This window comes from Magnolia sinica, chromosome 2, assembly GCF_029962835.1.
Source record: "Magnolia sinica isolate HGM2019 chromosome 2, MsV1, whole genome shotgun sequence".
NCBI classification, from domain to species: Eukaryota; Viridiplantae; Streptophyta; class Magnoliopsida; order Magnoliales; family Magnoliaceae; genus Magnolia; species Magnolia sinica.
Window position 1 is genome coordinate 132,544,515 of NC_080574.1, and position 7,974 is coordinate 132,552,488.

A 7,974-nucleotide genomic window follows, 5' to 3' on the forward strand; every position below is an offset into this window, starting at 1 on the left:
CTGTTCACCTTGTTAAGAAGAAACTGAAATTCAGCTATCTTAACTCTGCCTTTAGATAGGGGAGCCCCTAAATATTGGACACCTTCTCTAGCTCGGCCAAAGCCCAGGAGCTGCTCTATAGCTCTGATTTTACTCGCCTGAATGTTCTTGGAACAAATGAAACAACTTTTGCTGTAATTGATCTTCTGGCCCGTCGATGATTGGAATATATGAAGGAAGTTTTTGGTTGCATTGAGGGAAGCCCGGCTTCCATTCAGGAAGACTAGAGTATCATCTACATACAACAAATGCGAGATGAGGGGGCTATCGCGAGGAAACTTGAATGGTTGACAGCAACCTCTATCCACCAATTGCTTCCAACTAGTGGAAAAGGCTTCCATTGCAAGAATGAACAAAGCAGGGGATAGCGGGTCCCCCTGCCTCAAACCTCTAGTTGATTTGAAGAACCCCACTGCTTCTCCGTTGATGAGGACTGAGAACCAATTGTTCCCCCAGCATGATTCCAAAAGCGCGATACATCTGCCATTGAAACCGAATTTTTAAAGAACCTTTTTCAGAAAATCCCAATTAACTCTGTCGTAGGCTTTCTTTAGGTCCAGTTTGATGATGAGATTACCCACTCTACTTTTTCTGTCAATCTCTTACATCGCCTCTTGAGCCACCGCAATGTTTTTCGAAATGGATCTAGGTTTTTTCTGTTTGATTTCTAGAAACTAACCTGTTTTTCTTGTTTTGTAGGATCTTGACATAAGCTTCTAATTTGGTAATCCCTTTCCAATTTCTCTACTTTTTCAATTTTTTGAATTAAGGTTTTAGTTTTAGAAATTTTCTATTTTCTAATTTTAGAAATTTAGATTCTTCCTTTAAGTAACTTTCTATTTTCTAGTTTTAGAAATTTTTTTCCTTTTTAGAAACTTTCTAAATTAGATTATCTTTAGAATTCTTCCTCTTTTAGAAAATAGTTTGCTTTCTATTTTTTTAGACTTTTTATTTTTAGAAACTAACTTGTTTTGGTTTGTTTTGTAGGTTTTAACTTAGGGACTCCAATTTGGTAACTTCTATCCAACCCTCTCCTTCTTTCTTGATTTTTATTTCCTTTCTTAGGATTAGGTTTAAAATCTGTATTGAGGGCTACGAGTGTTTCATGCCTAAGTGGGCTTGTGACAACACTCAACGTTCTTTGACTGAAGGAGAATTGGTTGAGGGGTTGACTATCCATCGCAGGATTAGACACCACTCGAAATTCCCTAAGTTAATTGAAGTGATGGCTGAAAACCAACCTCTTTTACCCCAACCTAGGGTGGAGGACATTCAGGATGAGAATGATGTGCATCAAGCACCCCCGCCTCATACATTACGTGATTATTTACAAGCGGCGGGGGTGAGTACGCCCTCATGCATGGTTTTTCTTAAGAATAAAGGACACATGGATATCAAGCCTAGAGTGATCCAACTCCTTCCTAAATTTCATGCGCTTGGGTCAAAAAATTCATATTTACATCTAAAAGAGTTTGATGAGATTATAGCTACTTTATACTTTCCTAACGTGTCTGGTGACACGGTCAGGTTGAAACTCTTTCCTTTTTCCTTGAAAGAGAAAGCTAAGACGTAGTTACATTCACTATGTCTTCAATCTATTGGTAGATGGAATGACATGACAAGGGAGTTCATAAAGAAAATTTTCCTATACCATAAGACCAACACCCTTAGAAAGTCGATCATGAACTTCGCCCAAAGGGAAGATGAAACATTCTTCCAATATTGGGAGCGGTTCAAGGATCTTGTCAGTTCATGCCCACAACATGGTTTTGAAACGTAGCGCATCACGAACTTTTTCTACGATGGACTGACATCTCCCATGCACCAATTAGTCGAGACGATGTGTAATGGGGAGTTTATGAATAAAGGTGTCGATGAGGTGTGAGACTACTTTAATAAACTTGCTGAGAACATACAATCATGGGACATCTCCCTTAGACCAAATACTACATCTAGGCTGACTCATTCCAAGGAAAGGGGTAGAATGTATCTCCTTAAAGAGGATGATGATCTTAATGCTAAAGTGGCTAATCTCACTAGAAAACTCGAGGCCATGGAATTAAAGAAGGATAAGGCTAAGGAAACTGTTTGCGGTATTTGTGCTTGCAACATTCACACTATTGAAAATTGCCCAACTATATCTGCCTTTTAAGAGGTATTGAATGAGCAATCCAATGTTGTAAGCAATTACCAAAGACCTTTCAGTGGGCCCACCTCTAACACATATAACTTAGCTCGAGAAATCATCCAAACTTCAATTGGAGGAATGGACAAACCGCTACACCTCAAGGTTTCCTAAATCAAATTCCAACTCAAGAGAAACCTCAAGAGGATTCGGTTCTAAAACACTTTCAAAAGCAAGAGCTTTTCAATCAGGGTATGCTACAAGCCTTTCAAGACCTTACAAAAGCGATCCAAGGACTTAAGGCTAAAAATACAATTTGGGAACAAGGGAAGTTTTCCAACTCAACCTCTTCTCAATCCTAAACCGCAATATGAAGTTAGCAACCCAAGCTCTTTAAATAAGATGGAGCAGGCTAAATCAATCACCACTCTGAGTGGGAAGATCATTGACAAAACCATTCCGGTGAGAGCTGAAAAGTCTAAGGACTCGGAAGTGGACAAAGAAGATGGATTTAGCCATGCCCCACCAGAGTTAGAACCAGAACCTCAAGGTAAGCTAGTTGCCCCATTTTTCCAACGGTTGGTTGCACCAAAATCTCTCTCTAACTCTCAGGATATTGTAGAGGTATTGAAACAAATGAAGGTCAATATTCCTCTACTTGATGCCTTGAAGTAAATACCTTTATATGCCAAATTCCTGAAAGACTTGTGCACGACCAAAAGACGGTAGAATATTCAAAAGAAAATCTTCTTGACTGAGAAAGTGAGTGCCATCCTATAACAAGATGTACCGCAGAAATTCAAGGTTCCTGGTAGCCCAACCATATCATGTGTAATCGGGAACTATCGAATTGAGCACGCATTCCTTGACTTAGGAGCGAGCGTCAATCTGATTCCCTACTTGGTATACAAATAGTTGGGTTTTGGTGAATTAAAACCCACCCTAATCTCACTACAACTTGTTGATCACTCTATTCGTCTACCAAGAGGGGTAATTGAGGATGTATTGGTCTAGGTTGATAGATTTTACTACCCTATAGATTTTATCATCTTGGATACCGAACCCATCGGTAACATGAGCACTCAGATTCCTGTCATTCTTAGTCGCCCATTCCTTGCCACCTCAAATGCAATTATCAATTACAGGAATGGTGTCATGACTATGTCTTTGGGGAGTATGATATTGGAGTCAAATATCATTTTCAACAGAGGAAGACGGTTAGAGGATGATGACGATTTCCATGACATTAACATGATTGACACTTTCGTAGAAGATAGGACACCCTTTACCTTATCCTCTGATCCTTTAGAGATGTGCCTGGCCCACTCCCATGATTTTGATGATGACATGATTAGGGAGACGTGCGCTGGTGGAAGCCACAATTTGAAGAGTTGCCCCAAACTGATGTAGTGCTTCTACCGTTTAACCTCAAGCCACCGCAGCTTGACCTAAAACCTTTGCCCTCTAATTTGAAATATGCAATTTAGGTCAGGATGAGACATACCCGGTGATGATTTCTGCCTACCTAGAGAAAGAACAAGAGAGTATGCTCATATCTACTCTCATTAAGCATAAGGGAGCCCTTGGATGGACGATTGTGGACCTCAAAGGAATGTTTGTCTTCTACCTCTCTTGGATACGGTGTTCGGTATCTAAAACGGTCTCGACAATCACAACGTAGGCTAAATCTAAACATGAAGGAAGTGGTTAAGCCCGAAATTCTTAAACTATTAGATGTGGGTATCATATACCCTATATCCGGTAGTCAATGGGTGAGTCCAACTCAGGTGGTTCTAAAGAAGTCCAGGATCACCATCGTAGCCAATGCCAATAATGAACTCGTGCCAACTAGAGTTACTACTGGTTGGAGAATGTGCATTAACTATAGGAAGTTGAATACTTTCCTTTACCCTTCATAGATCAGATCTTGGAAAGGTTAGCTGATCATTCCTATTACTGCTTCCTTGAAGGGTACTCAGGATACAATTAGATAGAGATAGCCTCTGAAGATCAGGAAAAGACTACATTTACATGTCCCTACGGCACCTTTGCTTACCGAAGGATGCCATTCGGACTATGTAATGCTCCTGCCACCTTCCAGCGATGTATGATGAGTATCTTTTCTAACATGGTGGGGCAATATCTAGAGGTCTTCATGGACGATTTCTCTGTTTCGGTCCATCTTTCAGCGAGTGCTTAGAAAGTCTTAAATGTGTACTGAAAAGATGTGAAGAAAAGAACTTGGTACTTAATTGAGAAAAGTGTCATTTCATGGTTCATAAGGAAATTGTCCTTAGACATATCATCTCATCCAAAGGAATCAAGGTGGATAAGGCTAAAATCGATCTTATCTCTAACTTACTTCCACCCAAGAACATACGGGACGTGCGATCTTTCTTAGGACATGTTAGGTTTTATAGAAAATTTATAAAAGACTTTAGTCTCATCTCTCATCCTCTATATAATCTACTTCAAAAGGATGCACCATACGAGTGGACTGAGCCATGTCAGGAAGCTTTCACTAAGCTTAAGGGCATGTTGACCAGTGTACCAATTATACAGCCACCCGACTGGAGCATTCCTTTTGAACTTATATACGACGCGTCTAATTATGCTCTTGGGGTGGTTCTAGGCTAGAGAAAATATAAGAAACCCAACATTATTCATTATGCGAGTAAGACTCTAAATCCTACCTAAGTGAACTACTCGACTATGAAAAAGGAACTCTTAGCCATAGTGTTCGCTTTGGACAAATTTAGGTCTCACTTGATTGGATCCAAAATCATAGTTTACACAGATCATGCAGTACTTAAGTATATTCTTGCTAAGAATGATGCTAAGCCCCACCTGATAAGATGGATCCTTCTACTTCAAGAATTTGATTTAGAAATTAAAGATAAAAAAGGAGTAGAGAACATAGTGGTTAACCATCTTCCCCGCCTTAATCCCTCTGATTCCCTTGAGACGGCACATATTAATGATATGTTCCCTGATGAACAATTATTCAATGTCTCCCATTCACCTTGGTTCAGTGATATTGCTAATTATCTTGCCACAAGTTTCACATTGACACATTGGACTGCGCAAGATAAGAAAAAAATTTCACCGAGGTACGTAATTTCTTCTGGGATGATCCGTATTTGTTTAAATATTGTCTAAACCAAATCTTAAGGAGATGTGTGCCAGACGATGAGCATCAAAGTTTCATCTCCTTTTGTTACTCTCAGGCTTGTGGTGGTCACTTTTTTGCTAAAAAAACCACGGCCAAGATTCTGCAATGTGGCTTTTACTAGTCCACTATGTTCGGGGACACTCATGATTTTTGCAAAGCTTGTGAGCGTTGTCGAAAATTGGGAGACTTGTCCCATTGAAATATGATGCCCTTGAATCCCATTCTTATCATAGAGGCATTTGATTGTTGGGTCATCGATTTCATGAGACCATTACCCCAATCTTTTGGGAACCTATATATTTTGCTCGCCAGACTGTCACTAAATGGGCCGAAGCGATTCCGTGTCGGAATAATGACCATCGCACAGTCATTAAATTCCTAAAAGAGAACATCCTTTCCCGATTCAGAATGCTTCGAGCCATCATTAGTGATGGGGGTTCATACTTTTGTAATAGACCATTTGAGAGTCTAATGAAGAAATATGGTATCTCTTATAAAGTGAGCACTCCATACCACCCACAGACAAGTGAGCAAGCTGAGATTTCCAATAGGGAGATCAAACACATTTTTGAGAAAATGGTTAACCCCGACGTAAGGATTGGTCAATCCGATTGACCGATGCCTTATGGGCTTACCGTATTGCTTTTAAAACCCTATTGGAATATCTCCCTTTAGACTTGTCTATGGGAAGGCTTGCCACTTGCTTGTGGAGTTGGAACATAGAGCCTATTGGGCAATAAAAATCTGAATTTCAATTTGGATAACATTGGCTCGCTACGCAAACTTCGATTGAATGAACTTGAGGAAATATCGGAATGATGCGTACGATAACTCAAGAATTTACAAGGATATGATGAATGCAAGCAGCTCTAGCTCACTTTTTTGCATGGATCATTTACGCCGTCAAAAAGTCCTTTTGTATAATTCTCGATTACATCGCTTTCGGGTAAGCTCCAATCTCGTTGGACCGGCCCTTTCACCGTTATCAATGTTTATCCTCATGGGGTGTCGAGATACGGAATCTAGACAATGACAATGAGTTTAAAGTGAATGGACATCGCCTAAAGCCATTTGTTGAGAAAATTGATGCAGAGGACATGTCCATGCCTTTGGTGATCCTGTTTACCGAGGATTGATCTCCTAGTCGATGGAGATATAGGTAGGTTTCTTGCTTTCATAGGACTAGGGTAGTTTGCTTTATATTATTCTAGGTTAGTTAATTTTATGCCATTAGGTTAGTTTACTTTCTACCTTTGTTTTAGGATAGTTTGCCTTTGTTGGGTTAACTCTTGTGCTAACCCGCTCTTACGGTGATATCTTTGGAAAGCCTCTTGATTCTTTCATCCAGTACTATCTTTCCATCACTCCTCTTTTACTTTCGTTGTCCCATGTGTATGGCATGCTTATTTCTTTTACATTGAAGACAATGTAGATTTTAAGTTGGGAGTATTAGGCAATTAGGTCACCTAATCAATGTTTTCTTAGTTTTGAGCAAAAAAATTGTGAAATTTTTAAAATTTTTGGATATTCTTATACATTCGAAGTGATTTTGACGGCCATCATTGATTTAGAATTATAAGATACGTGATATTGGTAATTTATAACTCTTGGATTCAGCTATCTGTTAGATTTCATAGTTAAGTCCGAGTTATTAATCCATGATTAAAAGTTGTAAACATTGATTGAGTCATGATTTCACATGCCACATCTCGCTTATACATGAAGGTTTCAGTTCAATATTAAACGATTAACTTGGTAATCACTAAGCACGAAAAGAAGCAGCCTCAGAAATTTTACTAGCATGTTTATAAAGAAGAATTAAAAAGGTTGGGCGAATAGTCTTCACCATAGGTTTGCTCCCTATAGGTGAAGGTTCAATTCCCCACGGTTGACATTTAGAAAATATTGGGCGACTAGTCTTAACCATAGGTTTGCTCCCTATAGGTGAGGATTTGATTCCTTTCCCTGGCATTACTTTTAATGGAAAAATCAAAAGCTAGTAGGTTGATATATGACGTAGGTTTTGGGTTAGGTTTTGGTTGCAATGAATTCTCTTGTTGGTTACCAATGATATCATGAAATTGATGATTGGATCTCTTAATGATGATAAGCCGAGATTATACTATACGCCCATGGAACTCAATGTTTAGAATTTTTTCTAATTGATGGATTAATACTTTGAACTTGATTATGAAGTTTACCATGCGCTTAAGTCCAGGAGAAAGTAATGCCCAACATTCATGAATCTTAGACTTCTAGTATCTGTATTATTTTTCAAAAATCACTCGAGTTTATAGAAATTGTCCTGTAATTCTCAACTTATTTTTCACATACTTTGCTCAGGAATAACAAAATGCTGGTTGGGGATTATATTGAGGGTCAAATATTGTATATTAGACCCCAGTTATTACCTGATTTTACGAATATGATATTATTTAACGACATATTTTACTCGTGTTTGTGATGTAAGGTGTATTTAGGAGCACGGATGAAAAAGGGTACGAAAGTATGAAATTAATGCTTTAAAATCACCAAGGTAAGGGACAGACTCTAGGGAATAGAGATCGATGATTTTACACGACCAAGATTCAAGAAAATCACGTGTGTCACACTAAAATGGTCCGAAATTGGTTCAGAA

At 38.9% G+C, this 7,974-nt stretch overlaps 1 non-coding gene across 1 annotated transcript; it reads right to left on the bottom strand.

Moving 5' to 3' along the window:
- Window positions 1-1,702: 1,702 nt before the first annotated feature.
- On the bottom strand, window positions 1,703-1,809 carry LOC131238257 (small nucleolar RNA R71). Its single transcript, XR_009167663.1, has one exon. It is a non-coding gene; the product is annotated as a small nucleolar RNA R71 (small nucleolar RNA).
- Window positions 1,810-7,974: the final 6,165 nt, after the last annotated feature.